Source organism: Typopeltis vanoorti, chromosome 5, assembly GCF_054136105.1.
Source record: "Typopeltis vanoorti isolate ZY-2024b chromosome 5, IOZ_Tvanoo_1.0, whole genome shotgun sequence".
Taxonomy (NCBI): domain Eukaryota; kingdom Metazoa; phylum Arthropoda; class Arachnida; order Uropygi; family Thelyphonidae; genus Typopeltis; species Typopeltis vanoorti.
Genome location: NC_143553.1, coordinates 171425743 through 171453722, shown reverse-complemented (window position 1 = coordinate 171453722; position 27980 = coordinate 171425743). Strand labels below are relative to the sequence as shown.

The 27980-nt window shown below is 37.2% G+C and overlaps 1 protein-coding gene across 1 annotated transcript in view; it reads right to left on the bottom strand.

Moving 5' to 3' along the window:
• Window positions 1-19243, bottom strand: part of LOC150107058 (uncharacterized) — a 74658-nt gene extending 55415 nt beyond the window's left edge. The window contains exon 1 of the mRNA XM_090392926.1: window positions 18734-19243. The gene's annotated coding sequence lies outside the window, so the exon portion shown is untranslated. The remainder of the gene's footprint in view (window positions 1-18733) is intronic.
• Window positions 19244-27980: the final 8737 nt, after the last annotated feature.

Genomic DNA, 27980 nt, shown 5'->3' with positions numbered 1-27980 from the left:
GGGAATGAATTGCAACCAAAATGAATAGGAGACAGGTAGGAGTGCGGCTGTTCAGTTGAAGCAATCTAGTGGGAGATTAAGACCAATAAGACAAAACATACAGTTGGTTGTTGCTATAGGCCAGGGAGTTCCAAAGATTATCTGGAAGACATGCATCGCTAAATTAGTGAAATGAAATGAATACAATTGGAGTGAATATTATGGGGGATTTCAAATGTGGAGATATAGATTATGACGGAGAGGACTGGGGGTGGGAGAGTATTGGACCTAGTCATAAGATTAGAAGAGTTACCCATGACCAAGGTGACAACATTGCCTCCAGTTGGTGAAAGTAATCATGGGGACTTCAGAAATTGTAAAACATCAGAATATTTTATCAAGAAGGGGCATTTGTGGAACTACAAGGCAAGTGATTATGACATGCTTATGAAAGAGCTTAAATCTGTACCATGTCATAAAGCACTGCAGAGTAAGGATGTTAGTAGTGCATAGGATATAGTTAAGGGTCATCTAGAGGAAGCAGTATTAAATTGTATACCTAGGGTAAGGAGGGTTAATCAGGTAAGAGTTAGATGGATGAGTAATATCATTAAGCATGAGCTGCAGAAGAAGAAAATGCTATGGAGAGTATATAAAGAGAAAGGTGACCAGCAAACTCATGAACAGTAGCAGGCTCAGGAAGGAAAAATAACCAGCATGGCAAGGAGGCAAAATCAGATTATGAAAGAATTTAGCCAAGCAGGCCAAAGGAAATCCCAAAGAGTTCTTCCTCTTATGTGGCAAGTAAGAATGACTATGGAAGATTAACCTTAATGTGTGATGATGGCTGCGAGAAGACAGAAGTGGATAAAATAGTTGAGTTACTGAGTGAACACTTTGCAAGCTTTCTAGTGAGGTTACTGCTTTAACCTATGTGACAGACACTAATGTGGGAACAGATGTGGATGAATTGGAGGTTCTTGGGATGTTGCAGAATTGCAATGTAAATACAGCTGTGGAATTAGATGGGATATCAGCTAGGGTTTTGTGAGAATGTGCAAGGGAACTGACAATGCCTTTGACTAAGCTGTTTAATTTAAGTCTCAGTGCTGGCAGAGTTCCAAGGGAGTGGAAGGAGGGCAAAATTATTCCTTTACATAAGAGAGGTGCTAAGAATACAGTAGCAAATTATAGACCAATCAGTATCTCAAGCATGGGTAAAAGTACTAGAAAAATTGGCAAAAAATAGAATTCAAGAATGGGTAGATAACAATATTATACTATTTGAGGGTCAACATGGCTTTGTGAAGGGTTGGTCATGCCTTATTAATTTACTAACTTTTTATAATAGAATAATAGCTGAGATGGATAAAGGAAATGGATACACAATGAGTTTGCTGGATTTTGCAAAGGCATTTGACAGAATACCACGTGGAACTCTGTTATGCAAATTAGAACAAATGGGGATGGATATGACACTAGTTATGTGGATAAGAGGATAGCTGCTTTGATATCTCTCCAGCTTTGATATCTATATGGAGGGGCAGAATCGAAGTGAAAACAGATGACTAGTGGAGTGCCACAAGGTTCAGTGCTGGGACCATTGTTGTTTAATTTGTACATAAATGATATAGGAAATAACCTGAAAGGAAATATTCATTTGTTTGCTGATTATCAAAAATAGGTAGACTAATAGTTAATCAAAGCAATGTGGGGAGTTTGCAGGACAATTTAAATAGGCTATCAGTATGGGCAAAACATAATGGGTATCAGTTTAATGTCAAGAAATGTAAAGTTATGCATTTGGGGATAAATGTTGTGTATCACATTGATGGCACTGTGCTCCAGGAAACAGACTAGGTTAGAGATTTATGTGTGGTGGTAGACAGAGGGTTAAAGTTTAGAGGACATATTGCTAAAGTTACTAAGGTAGCTCATAAGATTACTTGGCTAGTGAAGAACACATTAACAGGTAGAGATAAGGAAAGAGAAATTCCACTTTATAAGGCCATGATATGCCCACATTTGAATTACTGTGTTCAAGTCCAGTACTCTGGATTTCTTGGGGATGTGGAAAGCGGTGGAGAGGATTCCGAAGTGAGTGACCAAGATGGTGAGTGGCCTGTAGAATGTTTCCTATGAGGATAGATTGAAGGTGTGTGTGGTTGCAGAAGTTGGGTGATAGGAGAAAAAGAGGGGATATGATAGAAACATTTAAGTTGCTTAACAGATTTTACATGATAGATGCATGGGAAATGTTTCGGCACTTGGCTAGAGGGATCAGAACAAGAGGACTTCCCTGGAAATTGAAAAAAGGTGTGGTCAGTAGGGTTGTGAGGAGTAGATTTTTTGCTTGGAGAGTGGTGAATGAGTGGAATGGGTTGCTAGAGTCAGTTGTGAGTGCTTTTTCTGTTAATAGGTTCAAGGAGAGGTATGACAGATTGTGTGGATAACTGGCTCTCTCACGATGAGTCTTTGGACTCCATAGAAGTGCCCGTATAATAATAATAATAATAATGACGTGCAAAGATGTCTACACATATTAGCCACTAGAGAAGAATAGAGATCTACAAGTTGTCCAACTATCTCAGGTAGAATGCAGACAAGAGTATACAAAAGAACATGTAAGTAGATTATTATGTCTGTACACAAATGCTAAAAAGTATCAGAAACAAAGGGGTAAAGTTTGTTGCCTTTCAATACAGCAATCCCTCGATTAGTGCGCCTAATAGGCGTATTAATTGAAAAAGCAATAATCGAATATAATAACCTATGGAAAAAAGTATAATTCGTTCCTCAAATTTCTTTTTTACCCTTTTTTTTTTAAAAAAAGAATTATGTCTCAGGGCCTAGTTAAAGGAAAACTATGAAGCTGAAAGACAATAAAACATATTCAAAATATAAATATATTATTCTGGTGGGCATTCTGTTTCTTTTTCTCATAAAACTGCCTCTTCTGCAAATTTTCCTGCTTCTCTCTTCACAAGGGCCAGTCTCTAAGCATTGCTACTTAAAAGTTTTGGTTGCACGAAAAATATTTTAAATTTGTTTCTGTGAAATCCCTTTGGGCTTGGCAGTGATTAAATTTTCTTCATATTCTTCAGGATCTTCCTGCTGTGCATCTAAATTTAGCAGGCCGGAATCACTCAGTTTCTCAGAATGAGATTTAACTTAGATTTATTTGAAAAGCCTCTAAAATCATTTGCACAGTGTGGAAGAATGTGCTTCCAAATGGATAGCATATTGCTAGCAGTAATTTCATTCGACTTTGCGACTTTATAACCAAGCTGAGATTTCTCTCATTTAGCCTGGTTATAAAGTCTTGGAAGACATTGGCTTCCAAAAGACTTCAGAAAAAGTCTTGGAAGGCATTGGCTTCCAAAAAAAGGCCAGTTTCAACTACATTAAATATTTGTTGGTCACAATAGCCCCCTTCTTATACAATTTTCTTCAAATCTCTGGATAATTTGCAGTCACCTCCTTATTGGCACTTGCAGCTTCACCTGTGATTAGAACATTATGTAGACTATTTCTCAAACCATCCAGCACTAACGTGGAATTCTTTTCCATCACTGATAGCCCTTTCTTTCAAGGTTGCAAAGAGACTTAATGCTTTTGATTTAATAAGGTCAGTTTTTAGTAGGATCCTTTTTGGTTACAATCTTCGATCTGGGTACAAAGAAGTCTCTCTAATTCGATCATTATAATACTTTGTATTCAGTAGCTTTGCTTAAAATTGCTCTTATAGTTGATTCCCATTTTTGTGTTCTTGTCTTATCTTTGCTCGGGACTCGCCTTCTTCACTTTCTTTATTATTTCAAGTTTTTCTTCCAATGACATTACTTTTCGAATCATTTTCACACTTTCACTTTTTTGCTCACTAATTCTTTTACTAATGATGAAAGGTTGAGAAAATACTTTAAAATAAAAAAAAAATGTAAGGAAAATAATTGCAAAGGAGGTACGAGATATGATCAAGAAAATGCTATGTAATCAGCAGACGACATAAATTTTAGCGGTAAAAATTTGGAAGTATACATAGTACATGGAAATAGTGTAGTATGCCATTAAAAATAACTTTGTAAAATGTTTTAAATCAGTAACTAAATTATTTCATTCTGGTGAGTGATTTTTTAAAATAGTTAGCCATAAAAAATGTATAGATAGAAAATTTTTAAAATCTGTAACATTTATTTTTAAGATGTATATAGGTGCACTAATTGAATTTGGGTATCGAAAAAAAATGAAGCACTAATCGGGGTGCATTAATCGAGGGATTACTGTATGTTGGGATCTCAGATTGTAGAAATTAGTGAGACCTGGCTATCAGAATCAGACATACTAACTGGTATCGAGTGTAAAGGGTAGAGTATTTTTAGGAGGGATTGGGAGGATAGGAGAGGAGGAGGCATGCTGCTAAAGTTATTGGATACTTGAATCCAGATGAGGTATTAGAGCTGTTGCACAAAGTGAGTAAGAATTCAGGAATAGGGACTGATGGAATATCAGCACATGTGCTTAAAGAGTGTTCAGCTGAACTGGCTATTCCTTTGACCAGGCTGTTTAATATGAGTCTCAGAACAGGGAAGATTCCACAGGAATGGAAAGAATGTATGGGAATTCCATTGCACAAGGATGGTGCAAAGATCGATGTATCCATAATAAATTTAATTTAATCCTTTATCCAAGTGTGAGCAAACAAACTTTGAGCCTGAAAGTATCTTCAGGACTGGGGTAAGGTAGTACAACACCAGGCAACTCATTGCAAAGGTGGACCAAGCTAACATCACTCATCACTCCTATCTCAGTATCTCCCAAACTTTGTTTGCTCACAGGATAAAGGATTAAACTAAATTTATTATAGTCTAACCAAGTGAAAAATAAACTTTCAACATCGATGTATCCAACTATCGACGAATTAGTATCTCAGGAGTGGTGGTTAAGATTTTGGAAAAATTGGTTAGGGCTCGCATTCAGAAATGGGTTGACAGTCAATCTCTACTTTGCGAGCAACATGGGTTTACTAAGGGAATTTCATGTTTTAGCAACTTGCTCACATTCTATAACAATGTTACCATTGAACTAGACAAGGGGAATGGATACACCATGATACTTATCAATTTTGTTAAGGCATTTGACAGAATACAGCATGGTACTGTTACATAAATTGGAGAATATGGGTTTGGGTTATAAGATATTATCGTGGATAAGAGGATGGATGACTGACAGATATCAAAAAATGGTATACATGGGATGTGAGTCTGCAAGGGAAGATTCCACAGGAAATTAAGGTAACTAGTGGTGTACCACAAGGTTTAGTGCTTGGTCCACTGTTATTCAATCTGTACATTAATGATATTGAGAAAGATTTGACAAGTGACATACAGCTATTTGCTGATGATGGAAAAATAGGTAGGGTAATCAGGAATATTGCTGTTATGCAGTACTTGCAGAATGATTTGAATAGGCTGGAATCGTGAGCATGGAAAAATGCATGTCAGTTCAATGTCAGCAAATGTAAAGTCATTTCACTTCAGCGTAATTAGATATATCCAATGTTGTATTGTATTGGTGGAATTATGCTAGAAGAAACTGATGAGGCTAGGAATCTTGGAGTGTTAGCAGATAGGAAGTTGAAGTCAGGGGCCATGTAGCAAAGATTGCAAATACAATTCAAAAGAGAATTGCAGTACTGAAAAAAATATTCATATGTAAAGATAAGGATGTCATTTTGCCTCTTTAAAAGACGTTGATAAAACCTCACTTGGACTGTTGTGTGTAGTCTGGTCTCCTGGTTTCCATTATGATTCTGATATATTGGAGAGAGTACAAAGGAGAGTGCTAAAAATGATATCAGGATTATGGAATACTGATTACGAATACAGATTGACAATTTGGAGACTGCAGATACTAGCAAACAGGAGACAGAGGGGTGATATGATTGAGACTTACAAACTTCTGAAAGGGTCATACAGGATTTCAATTGATGGAAGTTTTCAATTTATGGAGGGTGGGGAAAGAACAAGAGGGCATCCTAGGAAGCTGAGAATGAATGCTACTAAGAAGGGGATGAGGGCTAGATTTGTCTCTCATAGGGTGGTATGTGATTGGAATGGATTGCAATTGGATGTTGTGCAAGCACTATGAATGAATTCAAGAATAAGTATGATAGCTGGTGGGCATGGTATGTAGCCTCGATGAGTCTGATTCCCTGGAGGTCTCCTTTAATAATAATAATAAATAATTACTGGAGACAGCATGTAATGGAATCGATCTAGTAATTGCATCTGAGAATTTGTTAGTAATGAATATGACCATGTTGCCACCAATTGGTGAGAGTGATTATATGGTCTTGACCTTGGAGGTGGCCAAATGTATGGAATTTTCAGTTAAGATGGGGTATATGTGGAATTACTGGGCTGGTATGACAAGCTTAGGAAATTGTGTGGATCTGTGCTATTTCATGTAAAACTGCAAGAGCTAGATGTTGATAGTGAATGGGAAGTGGTAAAGTACCGCATATCAGGCTGGAATCGTGAGCATGGAAAATTTAGTCAAAACACTAAATTAGTTGTATACAAGACAGTGTTCAAACCAATTTTAACTTATGGATCTGAGAGCTGGGTCAGAAGTAAAACACTTGACCAAAGACTAGAGACCGCAGATATGAGAGGCCTGAGAAAGATTAGAGGCGTGAACAGATGACATCAATGGCAATATCATATTAAAAATGAGGATATTAGGAAAGAACTTGACATTGTCAGCATCCAGGAATGGTTAGCAGAGCTAATCTCAGGTGGTATGGTCACTTAAACAGAATGGGCAAGGAAAGATTAGCAAAACAAGTGTTCTCTGCCAGGTTGGCAGGAAAACGACCCAGAGGAAGACTAAGATATAGGTGGATTGATACTGTACAAAGTTCCTTAGATGATAGAAATATAAGATCTGATAATGTTGGAGTCTTGACAAGTAACAGACTAATTTGGAGGAAAATTGTAGGTAGGAAGTTAGTAATGATGTAAATTTTTCATGTAGTACTATCATATCCTGTACACCCCTTGAGGGTAGATGTCAGGAATTTGATGATGATGATAATGTGAATACAGCTGTGGGATTGGATGGTATACCAGCTCAAGTTTTATGTGAAGTGCCAATTCTCAGCTCTGGGTTAGTTCCAGGGGATGGAAAGAGGGGAAAATAGTCCCATTGCATAAAGGAGGCTCCAAAACTGATGTAGCAAATTGCCAACTGATCAGCATATCAGGAGTCATTGTCAAACAATTCTCAACCCAGAGCTGAGAATTGACACTTATTGGAGAAATTGGTAAAGAGCAAAATACAGGAATGGATAGATGGAAATGGGATACAGTATTGGGGATAGCATGGTTTTGTGAAGGGTAGGTCATACCTCATTAACCTGCAAACGTTTTATATTACAGTGACAGCTGAGTTGGATAAAGGTAATGGGTTTACAGTGATACTGCTGGACAAAGGCCTTTGACAGGATACCACATGGAATTCTAATAATTAAATTGGTAATTGATATAGGGTTGGTGAGATGGATAGGAGAATGGTTGATGGAGAGATATCGGAGAGTAGTTTATTCAGGAGTAGAGTCCAAAAGAAGGCCAGTGACTGGTGGTGTATAGCAGGGTTCTATTCTTGGACCACTACTGTTTAATTTGTTTATTAACGATATAGGAAAGGATCTGAGAGGAACTGTTTAGTTATTTACTAATGATACAAAGTTGGGTACAGCAATAGTTAATACAGATGATGTCAAAATTTTGTACGATGATTTGGATAGACTGGCAGACTGGGCTAAGGAGAATGGATGTCAGTTTAATGTAAAAGTGTAAGGTTATGCATTTTGGGGTGAAAAGATTACCAGCTGTATTCCACATTGGTGGAACTGTACTCCAGGACATTGACGTAGCCAGACTTGGAAGTGTTAGTGGATAGGGAGTTAAAGTTTGGGGCATGTAGCCAAAGTGGGTAAAGCAGCTCATCAGATTATTTTGCTACTGAAGAATACTTTAACGAGCAGAGACAAAGAGGTTATTGTTCCTCTTTATCAAGCCTATAAGACCCCATCTTGACTACTGAGTAAAGATCTGGGCGCCAGGGTTTCTTGGTGATGAGAAGGAGGTGAAGAGGATCCATAGCTGAGTGACCAAGATGGTAGCAGGTCTGTGGAGTAAACCTTACAAGAACAGGTTGAAGATTTGTGGGCTACAGAAACTAGTTGATAGGCAGAAAAGGGGTGATGTGATTGAGACATACTGAGGGGTTTTTTACAAGATTAATTCATAGGAAATTTTTCAGAACAGGTGTGTTGGTCGGAGAACTTGGGGCCGTCCATAGAAAAAGAGCAGAAGTGTAGTTAGCAAGGGTTTTTGCTTTGAAAGTAGTGAATGAGTGGAATAGGTTATCAGAGTCTGTTGTGGATGCCATGGCTGTAAATGAGTTCAAAGCAAAGTATGATAGATAGATACTGCATAAATGTTGGATAGTTTAGGGCCTCCCTCGATGAGTCTAAGTACTCCTTGGAGTTGCCCGTAATAATAATAAATTCTTATTTCTTTAAGAATAAATTCTTTTTCTGGCCAGCTTGCCTGTTGTAAAAGCCCTACTGCCTCCATATGGGGCTGCTTAACTCACCCCCAACTGAAAAGTCCTTATAAAGATTCTTTGCATATTGTAGACAATATTCAAATCTAGGTCTCTCCAATCAAAAGGCTTTGTCATTACTAAGCTAGATGGAACTCCAGTATAGTTTCTTTCGCCTCTGTGTGTTATTACTCTATTACAATACTTATGGGGGACAAAAAACCTGAGTTTCTGCATGAAAAAAAAAAAAAACCCTACCTCTGTACAAGACCGGCTAACTCGCCTTTAGTCGAAAGATACCAGATAAAGGATCTTCACGTAATGGACGGGAATCGAACAGGTCTTTCTGACCAAAGGGCTTCATCTATACCGACTGAACTACAGAGGCTCTTATGCATATTAAGGTCATAAATTTAAATATGAGCATATTAGCAGCAGGCCTTCATAGGTTTGGTGCCATTAAAAGTGAAGAACATATAAGTACAGCTATTCAATTGCACAAAATATTACTGACGTGTACTAAATATTGAATTGTACTAAATTATATTATTTTTATTATTTGACACCTCCAGGGAGTCCAAAGACTCATCAAGGGAGGGCACCTGTTGTACAACTCAGTCTCCAGCACTCAATCCACTAACTACGCCAACACCATCTACCACTGACCACCACCACTAGTATTTCCACAGACAATCACAAACATCCATGCCCACGACGGGACTCGAACCCACAGCCTTGTGGCTGGAGAGCAGATACGCTAACCACTCGGCCAGCCAGGCTGGCTGAGTGGTTATAACTAACAATTAATTATATGCAGACTGCTACTACTGGTAAGTACAGTATCCTGCATTTACACTTTATAGAGTGCAGATATGGACGATATGTATGTGGCTGGATGAACTGTAAGTGCTCAGAACACCCTTTGTAGCATGTTGCAAAAGTAGTTGTTCTCTGCATGCAAGGAAACTATCATTCATGGAATCAGTAATGATCATAACAATAATTACACTCATATTTTCTTCCAGTAATAAATTAATTAGCAGAATTGTCAGCCTTGATAGTTAAAGCATTCAACTAGCCAACACCTTCAAATCCCATCAAGAGTGGAGATATTTGTGAATGTCTTTAGGTGGTCAATGAATTTCATTATCTCATAGGAGACTGCTACCCTGCTTACTGGAGGCCTAAAGCTGATTGAAAAAAAAAACTCCATGCTTGGGTCTTTAGAGCAAGGTTGACAAGATAATTCTAATCCTCAGCCATTCATAGTACTGGAATATGAGAGGAGATTGGCCCTCAGATCCAAAGAAAATTCTAGGGAATTTTTTAGCCATGTGGCCAGTAGGAGGAAAAATGACTGTGGAAGAATGATATTGTGGGATAAAAATAGGAATAGAGTGACTGATGCAGAGGACATAGTGGAATTGTTCAATGACCACTTTATTGGAGTATTTCATCCTGGAGGAGTCAGTTTTAATGCTAGAGAGATAGGGCAGGTGGATGTCAATAAAGCTTTTCGACTGGATGGTATTTCACCACGAGTTTTGAGAGAATGTGCTAGGGAACTGACAGTGCCTTTAACCTAGCTTTTCAATGAAAGTCTGGGTTTGGCAAAGGTGCCCAGGGAATGGAAGGAAGGTGAGATAGTGCCATTGCATAAGGATGGTAACAGACTGGAAGTGTCTAATTATAGACCAGTCTGTGTGTCATCAGTAGTTGTTAAGATCTTGGAGAAAGTAGTGAGGGACCGTATACAGCACTGGGCAGATGAGGGTAATGTTATCTGTGAGAATCAACATGGATTTGTGAGAGGACGCTCTTGTTTTAGCAATATGCTAGCCTTTTATAATAAAGTTACAAGAATGAGGGAAAGGCATATACTGCAATTTTCTTAGACTTAGCAAAGGCATTTGACAGGGCGCCACATGATAAGCTGATATTTAAATTGCAACACATGGGTCTGGATGTCAGATTGGTCAACTGGATTCAGGAGTGGCTGTCTGATAGGTATCAGAGAGTTGTGTATGGTGGAGCAGTTTCAAGGAGACAGAAGGTTACAAGTGGGGTCCCACAGGGCTCAGTACTAGAACCTATATTGTTTGACCTTTATATCAATGACATTGCCAGTGGATTGCAAGGGGATATTCAGTTGTTTGCAGATTATGCGAAGCTGAGAAGGATTATTAGTAACAGTGCAGATGTGGTAGACCTGCAAGAGGATTTGAATAAGCTAGATAGATGGGCAAATGAATGGGGGTTTCAGTTTAATGCAGCAAAATGTAAAGTATTGAGGTTTGGGAAACATCGATGGGATGCTGCATAGTCTATGGGGGGAGTTATACTGGAGGAAGTAGAGGAGACAAGAGATCTGGGGTTGATGATTGATAGAAACCTGAAATTTAGGGGACATATTGCAAAGGTGGTGAAGATAACACAGAGGATTGCTGCTATTATGAGAAGGACACTGACCTGCAGAGATAAGAGGGTTATCATTCCTTTGTATAAGTCTCTGATCAGACCACACTTGGACTATTGTTCTCAGATTTGGTCCCCAGGATTTGAAAGGGATAAATTAACTGTGGAAAGGATACAAAGACGGGTGACAAAATGGTTTCAGAACTGTACAAGGATAGTTATGAGGATCGGGTGAGAGAATGTGGACTGCAGAGTTTGGTGGATAGAAGAAGGAGAGGTGATATGATTGACTTTTAAACTGTTGAGAGGTGGTTACAGGGTTGACACTGGGGAGTTTTTTCGCTTGGTTGAACAGCGGGAAGGAGTGATGACAAGAGGCCATCCCTGGAAGTTACGAAAGGAAACTGTGAGCAAGAGGGTGAGGAGTGGTTTCTTTGCATGGAGGGTGGTTAATCCGTGGAATGCATTGCCTGATAGAGTGGTGAGGGCGAGAACAGTCAATGAGTTTAAGGAGTGGTATGATAGACTTTGTGTTTCTTAGGAGGAACCTCCCCTCGATGAGTCTTGACAGACTTTATGTTCTTAGGAAGGACTCCCACGATGAGTCTTTTGACTCCATTGAGGCCTGAATAATAATAATAATAATAATAATAATAATGTAATGTATAATAGGTAACCTTTTGTTTTTGGGAGTCACATTAAAAAGTGTGTGTGTGTGTGTGTCTAAATGACCTTATATATATATATATATATCATCATCAAGGGGGTGTACAGGATATGATAGTAGTACATGAAAAATTTACATCATTACTAACTTCCTATCTACAATTTTCCTCCAAATTAGTCAGTTACTTGTCAAGACTCCAACATTAAATTCAGATCTTATATTTCTATCATCTAAGGAACTTTGTACAGTATCAATCCACCTATATCTTGGTCTTCCTCTGGGTCGTTTTCCTGCCAACCTGGCAGAGAACACTTGTTTTGCTAATCTTTCCTCGCCCATTCTGTTTAAGTGACTATACCACCTGAGATTAGCTCTGCTAACGCATTCCTGGATGCTGACAATGTCAAGTTCTTTCCTAATATCCTCATTTTTAATATGATATTGCCATTGATGTCATCTGTTCACGCCTCTAATCTTTCTCAGGCCTCTCATATCTGCGGTCTCTAGTCTTTGGTCAAGTGTTTTACTTCTGACCCAGCTCTCAGATCCATAAGTTAAAATTAGTTTGAACACTGTCTTGTATATAGCTAATTTAGTGTTCTGACTAATTTCTCTCTCATTCCATATGAATTTATTCAGTTGACTTCCTAACATACCAGCTTTGTTGATTCTATTGTCTATTTCCATATTTAATTTACCATCTTCACTAAAAATCATGCCTAAGTAGCTGAAATGTTTTACTTGTTCCACAGGTTCTCCGTTTCACTTAGTCTTTATTTGCAGTTGACATTTTCAACAATTCTACCAATTTTCATGGTCTTTGTCTTTTTAATGCTGACCTTCATACCATATCTATCACAACAGTTATTCAATTTAGTCAGAGAATCTTGCAAACTTGTAGCAGATTTATTTAGAAGTATAACTTCATCCTCATAAAGCAAAGAGCTGACATTCATCTCCAATTCTGATATCATGTTTAATACCACTTTCCTTCATAATGTGATCGATATAGATAATGAATAAGAGAGGGGATAATGCACATCCTTGTCTCACACCAGATTTAACATTAAACCATCTTCCTGTACTTCCTTCAATTCTAACTGCTGCCTTACAACTCAAATAAAGACTAAGTATTGCTTGATATAATGCCCCATCAACACCATATAACTGTAGTGTTTTGAATAGCTTCTCTCTTGGCAAGTTGTCATATGCCTTTTCCAGATTGACAAATTTTAAATATAGATTTTTGTTATATTCCCATGCTTTCACAACTATTTGTCGTAAAGTGAAGATCTGATCCTGACAGCCTCTATTTGGCCTGAATCCAGCTTGTTCTTCACCAAGCTTTTCTTCCACAATTCTTCTCAACTGTTTCTCGAGCATAACTGCATAAAACTTGCCAGGAACACTCAGTAGGGAAATACCTCTGTAATTCTCACATTCAGTTTTATTTCCCTTTTAATATATGGGTACTATGAGAGCTCTACTCCAATCATCGGAAATTCGTCCCACTGTCCAGGCTTTCTGAACTATGCAGTGCAGCCCCTGTAAGTCTTTTATATCACCATTCTTCAGCATTTCTGGTCAAATATCATCTACTCCAGTTGCCTTTCCACATTTCAAGCCTTTGGTGGCTTTTTCTACTTCAAGTATGGATATGTAATCCTGACTGTATGCTTGTTGAGTGTTTTTTTACCACTGTGCTATCACTTTTCGTTTCATTTAGCTTTTTGAAGTAATTACTCCATACTTCAAGGATATCTTGTTCTCCCCTTTTCATGTAAGTTTTATCATCTCTAACTCCTCTTACAGCACTCTTTCCTCCATTTCTAAGCTTCTTCAACAACCTCCAGAATATCTTACCACCTTCTTGATATTTATTTTTTATGTTCTTGCCAAAGTCCTCCCATGACCTTTTTTTTTTTTATATGCTTTCTTCTTTTCCATCACTGCCTCTTTAACTTCCTGTCCACCATGGAGTTCTGATTTTTCTATCCGTGCAGACAACCTCACTACATGCCTCTCTTGATGAATCAATCAGTGTTTTCTTCAAGGCTTGCCACTGAATCTTCAATGTTTGGTTGCTGTTCTCAAACTCTTTCATTTTTTCTTCAATAATCTTTGTGTAATTTAGTCTACAGTTCACATCTGAGAGCTGCTCAACTTTTATTCTCTTTAAAACTTTCTTACATGTCATTCTTTTCAATATGAAATTGAATTTTATCCTGCTCAAGATGTATGTGTGATAAAAGGACCTCCCAGATGAGTCTTTGACTCCATGAGGTCTTGGGGTAATAATAATAATGATAATAATAATAATAATAATAATAATAATAAAAAGACTAAATAGTGATCACTTCCAATTTCAAATCCTCTGCACACTCTGGTGTCCTGCACCATGGAGAAAACATCACTATCAACAATAACATAGTCAATGAAACTTTTCTTATTCCTTGCCTCTTCTCTCCATCTGAATTTGTGCACAATTTTATGTTGGAACATGGTGTTAGTAATAACCCTTCCATGTCCTGAGTAAAAATTCAACAGTTATTTGCCATTATTATTAGCTTTGCTCTTTTCTCCAAATTTTCCCAAAATATTTTTCTATGCTTGACAATCATTTCCCACTCTGCTATTTAGATCCACAACAAGCACCAACTTTTCCTTTTACATTGTATCAGTTGCTTTTTCTAAAGCCATAAAAAATTTCTCCACTTCCTTCTACCTTAGTAGAACCTTCTGTGGGTCCATAGGCAGAAATAAGTCTCATTGTCCAGTTCCCCATTCTCATATTTGCCCACATCACTCTACTTGAGACTGCCTGCCATTCAAGAAGATTAGCTTTGTATTTAGTGTTGAATACTATGGTTATTCCTTGTTTTCCTTGATTGTCATTGCCTGAATATAACATTTTGTATTTATTGCTCAGAAAGATCTCACCCGTTTTTGTCTTTTTTGTTTCAGTCATCCCTATTATGTCGATCTGGTACTTATCTAATTCCTCAGCTAGCTCCATTTGTTTGCCATTCAGGCTTCTTATGTTGATAGTACCGATCTTTAACTCTGATGATGTTGAGTTTGGGCGTGTTTTCAGAATTGTTCCAGTAGCTGACTTTTTGCTGTTCGCCCTGGTTCCCTGGCGAAAACAATGGGAGCCTTTTTAACAGGGTAACGCCCCAGCCGGCATGAAATTTTGTCATGTTGTATCATTATTTTGTATTTTGGTTTAAGCCAATAAGAATACAATTTGGTCAGCTAAATCCAAAATTGCCAGCCTCTCCTCGTTCATTCAGTATCCAGGTACTACCCCAACAGGGTGCGGCACGAGAAGGTGAGGACTGGACATTAGGTCAGAAGCCCTGGTCAGTTCTCAGTATTCCTTTTTAAGGCTATGTGGAGGTCTCCTCTCAGTTATATAGCTTTGACCCTTAAGCACCCCCCCCCCCAAACACACACATGGGGTGCTTATCCGGTAGATTATATAATATATAATCTACCGGATAATCTATATTATATAATCTATATAATATAGATTATCCAGTATATAGATAATAATCTATATACTCTATATTATATATCCGGTAGATTTTTATTTGCTATGTTCCCATGCCTGAAGAAGTTGGACAATCCGATGAAACATGTTGCATTTTGAATAAATTTAATTGTTTTTCTAGTTCTCGGATGTACAGGGTGTTCGGGATAAATTTGACATATTTATAATTAATTATATTTTTCCGTAAGTTACATGTATTAACACACACTTCTCTTCATTTAAAAGTTTGGACCCTTCTTCATTCATATACAAGATGTCAGAAAGGATGGATAGCTGGAACCCACCTGAATCATGGAAGAGAATAACTTGTATCATGATGATTCGTGCCCGCCATCAAAATAAGGATATTACGACTGCTGCCCAATGCTCCCTGAATACAGTAAAAACAATCAGGCATGAACTAGAGACTTGCAATGGTGACTACGAGGATGTAGCAAGAAGAAAGATCCCTAGCAGACGATCTGATTGCGTTCGTACAGCAGAATTCCTCGCAAATCTGCAGGAACAGGTGTTGAAGAACCCTGGCATTGGAATTCGGGCTTTGTTCGTGGAGTTGCTAACTGTAGTCAAGCCCTGGATAACAAGGGTAGCCAATGGTAGGCCGTATGTATGGCAGCAGGATTCGGCCCCTTGCCACACCTCTGGGAAAAGTCAAAAATGGTTGTCTGAAAATTTCTACGACTTCACCAGTCCAAATGTTTGGCCTCCAAACTCCCCAGACCTTAACCCCATGGATTATTTTGTATGGGGCGCAGTTGAAAAAGACACCAATCGCAATTCCAGTAATACAAAAGCCCAGTTAATGGATAACATTAAAACAGTTTTTGCGGCCCTTCCCAGGGAGACTGTAGCATCAGCTTGTTCGAGGTTCCGAAGCAGAATTGAAGCTGTGATCGATGCTAATGGTGGTTATTTTGAGTAAATCTTGTTGATAGTATTGTAATTAACTCTGCCTGTAATGTTTTTTTGTCAATTCATTAAATTTAATAGATACAAAGAAGATTTTCTTTTTCCTTACGAAACTGTCAAATTTATCCCGAACACCCTGTAAGTCAGTATATATATAAATATGAATATATAGGTCATCCAACATGGCCTATAAACATTCATAACAGTCCAATTCATGAAAAATTGGAAACTTATCACACATTAGTACTACAGATGGGCTAAAGGTTATATAACCCGAGAGTGTTCCTCTAAGATGCCAAATGTAAAAAAGTTTTCAGTCATCCAATAAGTAAGATTGAGGTCCCATACTAGGCAATGCATATCATCTGCTACCTAAAAAGTATGTCATATCTTTAACATTATGTGGTTTAATAATATGTAGTAATAACTGCCCAAACAGCCATATGGATGAAATAAATCAAATAATTTACACATTTGTATCTATGTTATTTCAATTATAATGGACACTTCACATTCATGTATTTACTAACATGTAAACACATGAAGCGTGGTTAATGTTCAAAAACTCCTCTTGAGTGGAAAGATCTCTGTTAATACAGTTTTTAAGTATTCAGTTCTCCCTTCCAAAAAAAAAAAAAAAGCATCAAACTTTAAATTTTAAAATTCGAAAAGGTACCATCATTCAGCTAACTAATCCTTGCTTCCACTAATAAATATATAATAGGTATGGATCTTTATTATGAGTCATTAGAGACAGAACTTAGTGCAACATCATAATGTCAACTATGTTCAAAAATGAATTCCACATAGATGAATCATTCTAAAAATATAACAGATATTATATTTACAGAGAAATGAACACCTTTCAACTTTATAAATGATAGCTGAATTGCTTGTAGTGGCAGTGATGACACTATTTCATATTAGTCATGTATTAAATTTAACTGATTTATGCACTAAACTTCCATAATTGTCATGCAATGAAAAGAATTGCCAAAATTAAACAACAAAGTAGACATTGAGAAACTGAATGTTTTATTTATTGATAAAAAAAAGTCTATTTCTGTTTCTGCTATTTATTATGCAATTCCTGGTTGTCATCTGTAAAAATTACTGTATTTGCACCAATTTTTCTCTCCACTTTCTACATTTGCACTTCATCTTCACAGTGCATTTTGCTTTCATACACTGAGAGAAATCACTGGATGTTGTGAAATTTTCAAGAATGTTTAAAACTGCTAATTATCCTTCAGAGCTGCACAATTAGCAAAATGAGTAATCTATCCAAACTAATCAGCAACTGTTGAAATCTGAATATTAAACTCTGGATGATTTTCTCTGAACAACTATTTTCAGATTGAAATCATACTGATTCCACTCTGAATGAAGTCTCCAATATTTGAGCAAAATGATATTTAAATACTTAAGTAATTTTACAATGTGCTACAGCTATTATACAATAAAGATTATTATTACATTTGATTACTTATAACTGATTTAACTCACTGTCGCACGCTATTCAATATACGAAGAGCATATATAAGATCACAAATAACCTCAAAAATAAATTTTAAGACACTTCGTGCTAGAATTCTTGTCAGGATGCATAATTCGTCATATGTTCATATTGGGATTTTGATGAATTTAGTAAATTCGTAATCAGAGAAAAACAAAACCATAATTTTATTAGGAGATGTACAAACAAGAAACTGCATACACTGGAGCAATTCAAAGTGCTATATGCATGTTACATTAAATAATCATACTGAATGATTTATTATTATAATCAGTTCTCGCCATATAGGGGTATCTATTCTAATAATCAAAGATTCACTGTCGGATGAGCCTACATATGTTAAAAATTAAGAGCATAAATTCAAAATTTAAGAGTGCAATGCAGCCGCTGTAACGGTTTTCGAACCTTTTTTTTTTTTTGGTTATTTAATTGTACATTATAAAAAAATAACATGACGACTACAATAAGTAATGATTAAATTATGAAGGAATTACAGTACGAAATTTGGCTCAATCTAACGAGAACAGCAAATTAGCCAAACAGTCGTAACGAAAGGATCGTTGCAGACATGCTCTTGCTGCAAGTATTTCGGAAAAAGCATGTCGTGCACACACGACTTCGACTACAAGAAATAATATAACAATAAAAATCCGCTGGTCACGTGGTTTTAAAACCTAAGGCATGACCAAAAATGGGGAGGATAAGAATGCATGTAAAAACTGAAAATAACAAATTTAAAGATTACGTCTGCGAAAACGGATCACAAATAACGAAAACCACGTGAAATTTGTTCGGCGGTTTCATTTCTCGAGTCGATGTTTATTGAAAAAGAAAAAAGTCTAACAAATCTTATTTAGTTGTGTAGACTGGAGTTTTCGCTCTGGACATTCCACTAAAATAATTAATTTTTACAATGAAATTTAATATGCTATGTTCAAAGATGTTAAGCTTGCCACGTAAGCCTATTAATTCTCAAACTATATTAAGAACAGCTAACTTTTAATAATATGATAAAATGTTTGAAAGTTCACATACTAAATTGTTTTACAAAATTCCAATGCATAAATGCCTAATATATACATACCTTATTTTCCAACTTGAATGATAATCATAATAAAAACAAAGAGACACAATAGTTCCTGACAATGTAATCTTTAAGAAGAGCACCGCGCTCTTGTTCGGAGCGCTCCTGCAAGCAATTTATATAGTTTCCCGCTTCTTACAAATTCACATTCTAAAATAATTATACATGGATCATCGCAAGAAGGAAATTTCATCCATAGTTAACTTTTCTAGATTATAATCACGAATGCTAGCAAAATGGCTTTACTCCGAAAACAAGTAAAGACTCAGTACTGAAACAAACCGAAGAGGTGCTGTTGTGATTAGGATCGCCTCAACACGAAAAGATGACGCGTAGTTCCTCTGGTTCGACTGTGTGTTTAAGAGGATTCAATGTCTCTGGTGTTTACGTGCTTGTCTACATATATACCATGTATTAATTCCATTATATGACTACACTCATGTGGTATGGTCTACTAATATATTCAAAGGACTAGCCTGTGAAATATAGTTGTTGAAAGTGATCGTTGCATTGCGGGAAAAAAAATTCAGCTCTCTATCTAACAGAAAAAGCAGACAAGCACACTTTGGTCTAGTTACTAACAGATGGCGCTAGCATTTGATGCACCTCGTGGCTCATTTTCTAGTAATCGGGAGTGGCCTTTATTGCCTTGCTATCTGAAAATGTAGTTTAAGACACTTATGTGAAACAGCGAAATTAAAATAATTTCAGATTAATTATTGACAATACCACTAAACATGAGTCAGGTTAAATATTTAGAACACTGTCATATATATATATATATATATAATTAATGACAAGTCTGAATGTTTCAAGGGATAAAATAGCTCCGGCAAAGGTGTAAAATGATAATTAACTTGCATCCGTGTAAAACCAGTTTCAAATTGGTATAATTAAATAAATCATCTGTATAATTATATACATATATAATTATAGTAAAATAATAATTTCTTTGCCTTCGCTACTCTCGCAGAAATCTTCGTAACTAGCAGCACCTCAGTTTATTTATAACTTCCGTGAAGATTTCAAGTAACTATTTGTATCCGCTTTTATGAAAGATGCTTTTCTCACTCTTACAGCACTTCTTCATATATATATATAAATTATTTTAAATGACTGATACCGAGAGATAAAGAGATGACATGGTTTATTTAAAAAGATTTTACTACTTTCGTTGAATGGATCAACTTCTTCAGGTATCAGATACCTGAAGAAGTTGATCCATTCAACGAAAGTAGTAAAATCTTTTTAAATAAACCATGTCATCTCTTTATCTCTCGGAACCAGTCATTTAAAATAATTTATAATATTTTCTACCGAGTAAAAATGAATAATCACAATATATATATATATATGTTAAAGATACCAAACTATTTTAAATATATATAATAAACCTGGTTTTAATCCATTTCCCAAGTAAGCAAACAGACAAGTAAGTCAAGTTTACGCCTGCAAGTAGTGCAAGGCTGGGTGACCCGCATGTAGTGCAAGTCTTATGCAACTCATGGTAAAGGTGGAATAAGATCTGATCACTATTCTTAGTATTTACTCTTAATGCAAAGCACATCTCCTTGAGATGTATGATGCTATGCATTAAAGGCAAGGGGACACTACCCAGACCGGTTTCGACCTTTATTGAGGTCTCATCAGTGGGAGCAAGGCTTAGCAATAATTGAGCTTTGCGTTGTGTATCGAAGGCTGATGCTTGCTCATCTAGTCAAAGCTACCTTGGCTTGCTCAGTTCTGTGAGCTTCCAGGTCCTTGCTACAGCACTGTGATTTCATACGTGCACATAGCCATTTCCGCTCCCTTCACATCGTCTTAAACACAGGCCATACGCAGTCAAAGTAGCTCTAGCCAGTAAGCTTCAGCCAGCCTTTACAAGTGTGCATGTTGCTTGGGAAAATTAAGTTACAACCCACTTTTTATGATGATGTTATTGACCAGTTCATAAAGAAGAACCATAGGGTAGAATTTGTATTCAAGTAGCTAAATTGAAAAAGATAGAATATCATTTGTAAAATAAATGTTGTATTTGTATGATTAAATGTACATAAATTTCTAAATATATAGTTTTAAATGGTCAGTAATTCATTATTCTGCTAATCAGACTTCAATCACACCTCTCACTCCCTGAATGATAACAAGAGCAAGTGTGAATTTCAAGACCAGCATTCGCCCCTGCATCCCAGAAACAGCAGAAAAATTATATGTGCACCAGTTATAAGTACTATTAAAATTACAATTTAAAACAATTTATTTTCAAATGAAGAGGGTGATGATGATTTATGGTTTTAATAGTGCAAGGACAGCAAAGGTCATACTGCACCATATCAAAGATTATAGCAGTACGCAAGGTATGACAATCACAAACATCCATTACCACAACAGGATTTGAACCCATGACCTGTTAGTTGGAGAGTAGGTACACTAACCATCTGGCATGAAGAGGTGATAAGAAATCAACATCATCACCTGAAGAGCTGGCAACTAATCAATGACCATAAGAACAGTTTCTGACCAGTGCGTAGGAATACCATAGCACTGGGATGCCAATGTCAGAAGGGTGCCACTCACAGGATATTTTGTAGTTAATGAAATTGTCACACAAAAAAAGGAGCATAGCTACAAATTTGCCAAGGGCACCAAAAACTTAGCTACACTTTTGATTCTCATACTCCATAGCAGATCGAGTCTATATCACACACCTGTGGACTCATACGATGGAAAGGCCTAGAGAAACCTGAGCTGTTGTATAGAAGACTTCTCAGAAAACTGCCATTTTATAATAATAATAATAATAAATAGAGGGTACATATCAGGAAATTGATGTTGATGATGATAATCTGTAGTACTCACAAGCTGTTCAGGTCTACAACCTGGCTGTCATAATCATAATCTTATGCCTAAATATATTTCTATGTGTGAACTGTAAGCATTCTCCTGGCTGGATTTGCTTGATTGCAGGATAAAAAACCTGACTGTTTCTAGGTGGAGAAAACCCTACCATCACTATATGATACTGGCTATTCATCTTTAGTTGAAAATCCCTGATAAACATTCTCTGCACTGTAGACAGGATTCAAACTTAGATCTTTCTATACCAAAGGGCTTCATCAAAACTCACTGGGCTAAGGAGGTGCTCCACTGATAATTCAGTAGCCAGTTTTCTCAAAGGTTGTTTACTGTGTTTAATGGTGAATAGTGCTCTTACTTTCAATTTCCCTACTAATGATATTCCTCAGAATCCATTATTTCATCTACTCTCTTCCCCATATATACATAAGTGACCTTCTCTCACTGACCGCAAATTGTATCCGTAGTTTGGCTGATGACAGAACTCACAATCTCTCCAACTGATACGATAAATCTTGCAGTATCTAAACTGCATCCATTACCCTAAATACTTCTATTCATACTATCCTTTGATGGAGTTATGACACTTCAATACTTCCAAAACACAGATCCTATATTTTTCTTGCAAAAAAGACCTTTATTCATCTCCTTTTAGCTTTAATGACACTTAGTTCAGTGAAGACTAGAGCTCTCTCCTTTTTTGGACTGAAATTAATCTCTAGCCTTTCCTAGCACAAACATATCACATCTATCCTCAGCTCAACAAGGAATTATATTCTGGTTTAATTGTTTATCGAAGTGTAGGTAAACAAACTTTGCATATGAAGTATCTTCATGACCAGGCTACTCGTATAGAGAGGCTGATGACTTCAGATCAGTTGCCTTAGTATCCCATAACACAAAGAACACTTCCTTTCAGACATGTATAATGCTAAGCATTATAAGCCTCCTAAGTCTGTCATAATTATCAGCTTTATAGTTCAACATAACCCCTTTCTTTACAGAGAATTCCATATGTTAAGCAACTTCCCAGAACAAGATTGCATAGTCACTCTCCCCAATTGGAGGCAGAGTGTCTACTTTGGTTATGGATATATCTTCTGTTGTTATTACAAGATCCAGAACTCTCAAATCCCAGGTCCCCCCCCCCTATAACATGCTGTTTCAGATAATTATCCCTTAGCAACTAATATAAATTCCACTTCCATCTTGCCATGTCTCCTTTCTTCCCCCCCAATCTATGTCCCCATAGTTGAAGTCTCCCATAATAATTGTTTGGCCTATACTCATTGTGCTAATCTGCCAGTAAATGGCAGATTAGCACAATGGTCTATAGCAGCAACCGACTTCATACAGGGTGTTTCAAGTAATTCTCCAGTAATTCTGCAGACATCCATCTGTAATGAATTTCCTGCCACATGCAGCAGAGCATATCTGGCATAACTTCAGCAATGGCAGCAGTAATTCTGGAACGCAGCTCATCCAAATTGGCTGGTAGTGGTGGTGGTACAAATACTTGATCTTTTGCAAAGCCTCACAAGAAAAAAATCTGATGGTATAAGATCTGGGGAACGTGGTGACTATGCTACAGGTATCTCTCTGCCAATTCATCTGCCTGGAAAACAGGTGTTGAGGTATGACCTTACGTCTGTCAGGTAATGAGGAGGTGCTCCATCTTGCTGGAAATGTAAGCGTCCATCATGGTCATCATCATTTAATTATGGTATTAGGTACCCTTGTAGCATATCCAGATATACACCTTTAGTAATGGTACACTCTGAAAAAAAAAGAAGAATCCATACACTTTCTTATTGCTTATGGTGCAAAAAACATTAGCCTTTGGGGGTGCTGTGAGCTTGTTCTACAATGGCATGTGGATTTTCACTTCCCCAAATTCTGCAGTTGTGAGTGTTTACTTGCCCACTCGCATGAAAAGTGCACTCGTCACAGAAAAACGATCATGTCCAAAAAGTCCTCATTTTGCTCTATCATACTGATCATTTCGTTACAGAAATCCTGGCATATCTTCTTATCTTCATTCTTCAAATGTTGTACAAAGGTAAATTTGTAGGGCCTTAAATGTAGGTACTGTCATAAAACATGCCACACAGTCACATGTGAAATTCCAATTTGACAAGATACCTGTCTGATTGACTTTCCAGGTAAACTGGAAACTTTCTCGAACTTCTTCCACAACAGCATCAGTGGCACGCGGCCTTCCTGTTGACCTTGGATGATGCACTGAACTCTGGCATGGGATCCCTAGGGGTCTCATGCCAGTCCCAAGCCTGGATAAAGGAGGAGAGATGAGCATTGATGCTCTGACTTTAAAGAAAAAACACGATTATTATCTGATGCCTATACAGTCAACAGCCAAAACATGCCGGCTTGGACGTCGCCCGGATGAACAAGGTCTGCGATACCAATCAAGCGATTGGGGTTGGATCAAAAAGTGGGATACCGAAAGAAAACAGAAACTGAACTAACAGAACTATCAGTAGGAACATGGAATGTACAGACACTTTGGGTATCAGGAAAGCTAGAACTACTTCACGAGGAAATGAAGAGATATCGGTGTGATATACTAGGACTGGCAGAGATGCAATAGACATCATCAGCAGAGATAAATGAATGCGAAGTCACATGGTCAGGGCATGACACCAAGCATGAAGCAGGAGTTGGCTTCCTTCTTAACAAAAGAGCTAGGGAGGCACTAGCTACAAACCAATCAATGAACAAATCATAGTAGCAAGATTTCAAGCAAAACCGTTTAATAGATCAATAGTCCAGATATCTCACAGCACAGATGAGGATATTGACTTATTTTACAAAGATCTGACAGTGACAATAGAAACAATACCAAAGCAAGATGTACTAATTATCGAAGGAGATCAGAATTCCAAAGTCGGAATAGATAATGATGGTTGGGAAAGCGTCATGGGAAAATATGTTTCGGAGAAAGAAATGAATGAGGTGAAAAATGTTAGAATTTGCAGTGGCCCATGAGATGATGATCTGTAACACAAGATTCCAACAAAAGGACTGTAAAAAAATGGATGTGGCGATCAAATGACAGGAAAACCAAGAACATGATCGATATGATTACAATTAAAAGAAGATGGATAACATCAGCACAGCAGTGTGAAACTTTTCAAGGAGTGGATATAGAATCGGATCATAGTTTAGTGATTGCAAACATCAAGTTGAAATTAAAAAGAAAATATAAATCCCATCATCAGAAACAAAGAGATACAGCAAGAATAAGTGAAGCAGAAATAGGAAGAAGGTACAGAACAGTGTTAGAAGAGAAACTTAAAAGTGTGGACAAAGAAAAAAATTCGAATCTAAGAGTGAAAGAAATGAAGGCGATAGAAGATGCAGTTGAAGAAACAGTACCAGAAGAAGAGAAGATCAAGAAGTGGATTAGACAAGAAACACTGAAGTTAGTATAGGAGAAACGAATGTTGAAGATAAGAAGGGATACATTAGAACGAATAGAGGAGCAATATAGAAGAAAGTGTAATGAGGTGAAAAAAGCAGTCAGAATGGATAAGATGAAATGGTTAGAAGCCAATGCAGTAATATAGAACAACACAATAGAGAGCATAAAACTAGGGAGGTGTACAAAATGATTAGAACCATTAATAGAAGGTGGCAACCAAAACAGACAACAATTAAAGATGAAAAAGGCAAAGTATTGATGAATAAAGATGAAATTGTACAGCAGTGGATAAGATACTGTAGTGAGTTATATGAAGAAAACTAGATTTAGATAGCATTGGGAAACTGACTGAAGAATTGAAGCAAATATCACCACCAGGTAATGAGTATAATATGGACGTTTTAAGAGGAGAGGTAGAAAAAGCAATAGGTTGGCTAAAACACAACAAGAGCTCTGGAGAAATGATTAAATATGGTGGCAAAAGTATGGTTACAGAAATGCACCAACTATGAAATATGGAATAGAAAAAAGGAAAAATGCCAGAGGAGTGGGTGAAATCAATATTAGTGACATTATACAAAACAGGAAATAAGCTAGAATGTAAAAATTATAGAACAATTGCCTTGAAAAGTCATCTTGGTAAGGTGATGATTGACAGAAAGATTGAGAACACAATTGGAAGCATACTTTGCAGACGAGCAAGCAGGATTTAGGAAAGATAGAACTACAATTCAACAGATTTTGACAATGCAGTTAATAGTAAAGAAAGCTAGGAGAAAAAACATATATGCTTGCTTTGTTTTTCATAAGGCATTTGAGAGTATCGGACCAGAAAATGACATTAGCAGTGCTAGAATCCTGTGGAATTGACAAAAATCTATTAGTGATATTAAAAGAGGTTTATAAGAATGCAGTTGCAGCAGTTAGAATAGGTGATGATTTGGGGAAATGTTTTTAAAACAAGCAGAGGTACTAGACGAGGGGGGGGGGGACCCAATATAACCAAGCATTTTTCATCGCACATTTGGAAAGAGCAATGGATAAAATGAAGGAAGATGCTAAAGGAATATCAATGCATGGGATGAGAATTAACAATCTGAGGTTTGCAGATGACATTGTTATTATGGAAGAATTAGAAAGAGAACTACAAAAAACATTGAAACTGTTAAATGAGGAAGTAAAAAGATTTGGACTTGTTATGAACTTGGAAAAAAAAAGGCAATGGTATTTAGTGAGAAGAACATGAAACAAAAGATACAAGCAGATGGAATTGATATAGAAAATGTAGAACAATTCACATATTTAGGAAGTAAAATGACATATAATTTGGACTGTACAAAAGAAATAAAGATCAGGATTGCAAAGGGAAGAACAAATCCGAAGGCCATGGACAATGTTGCCTCTGTAGTGCAATTGGAAGAATGACGGTACATTGCGCCCTTCGATTGGAACAGGCCTAAGTTCGATTCTCGTCACAATGGGAGGAATCTTTATCTGGACGATTTCAATCGAAGGTGAGTTAGCCGATCTCATATGGAGGTAGCAGGGTTTTTTCTCCTGGAAACTCGGGTTTTTTCATCCCGCATACAGACAAATCGGTCCTTCAGAACACACACAATTTACAGACAAAAAATACTAGTTCTGGTGGGCGATAAATGGCATTGATGGAGATGATTCGTAGTAGAAGTTCAATGTAGTAGTCGAGACAGTTGTAGGTATCCTCTCGCGATGAGGCTTCGGACTCCTTGGAGGTGTCAGGAATAATAATAATAATAACATCTGAAAAAGTAAAGTGATCAGCCTGCAAACAAAACTAAGAGTACCGGAAACATGCATCTTTAGCAGTGTACTGTATGGAATTTGAAACGTGGGTAATAAATAAGGAATCAAGAAAAATAATTTTGGCATTTGAAAGAACTTGTTACAGAAAGATTCTAAAAATAGGATGGGTACAGAAAGTCACAAATGAAGAGCTCTATGAGAAGATACAACCAAAGGAGAATTTAATGCAGAAGATTATAAAACACAAGCTGCAATTATTTGGACACATCTGCAGAATGAGTGAGGACCGGAAGATAAAGACATTCATGTTTCAAGCTGCAAAAAAAGAAACAACTATGGAGGGAATTTAAAGAAAGGGGTGACCTGCAGGCACACGAACAGTATAAAGTACAGGCTAGAAGGGTAACGAGTGTGGTAAAAACAGCAAAAGCCGATTATGAAAGGAAACTAGCTATGCAAGCAAAAGAGAATCCCAAACAGTTCTTTCAATATGCTGCAAGCAAGAAAAAACTGTACATGGCAAAATGATTTTAAGGAATGACGATGGTAAAGAGTTCACTGAACCAGTCGATATAGTGGAGTTACTGAGCGCGCACTTTGCAAAAGTATATCATCCAGGTGGTGACGTTGAAAAAATAAAGGAACCATTAGTTTATATGGGAATTGTGATGAATGAAGTGGAGGTGAATAGTCTATTACAGAACCTTAATGTGAATACATCTGTGGGATTGGATGGTATACCGGCACGGGTCTTGCATGAAGCGGCTAATGAATTATCAGTGCCCTTGACCATGTTGTTTAATCTGAGTCTCAGGTCTGGCTTAGTCTCGAAGGCGTGGAAAGAGGGGAAAATAGTTCCACTGCATAAAGGAGGATCCAAGACTATGGTTGCAAATTACCGACCGATCAGCATATCAGGAGTCGTTGTCAAGGTCTTGGAGAAAGTAGTCAAGGGAAAAATACAGGAATGGATTGATGAAAATGAGATACTGTACAGAGGACAGCATGGCTTTGTGAAGGGTAGATCATGCCTCAGTAACTTGCTCAAGTTTTATAACAAGGTGACGGCTGAACTGGATAAGGAAAATGGGTTTACAGTGATACTGCTGGACCTGGCAAAGGCGTTTGACAGGATACCACATGGAATTCTAATCCGTAAACTACAAC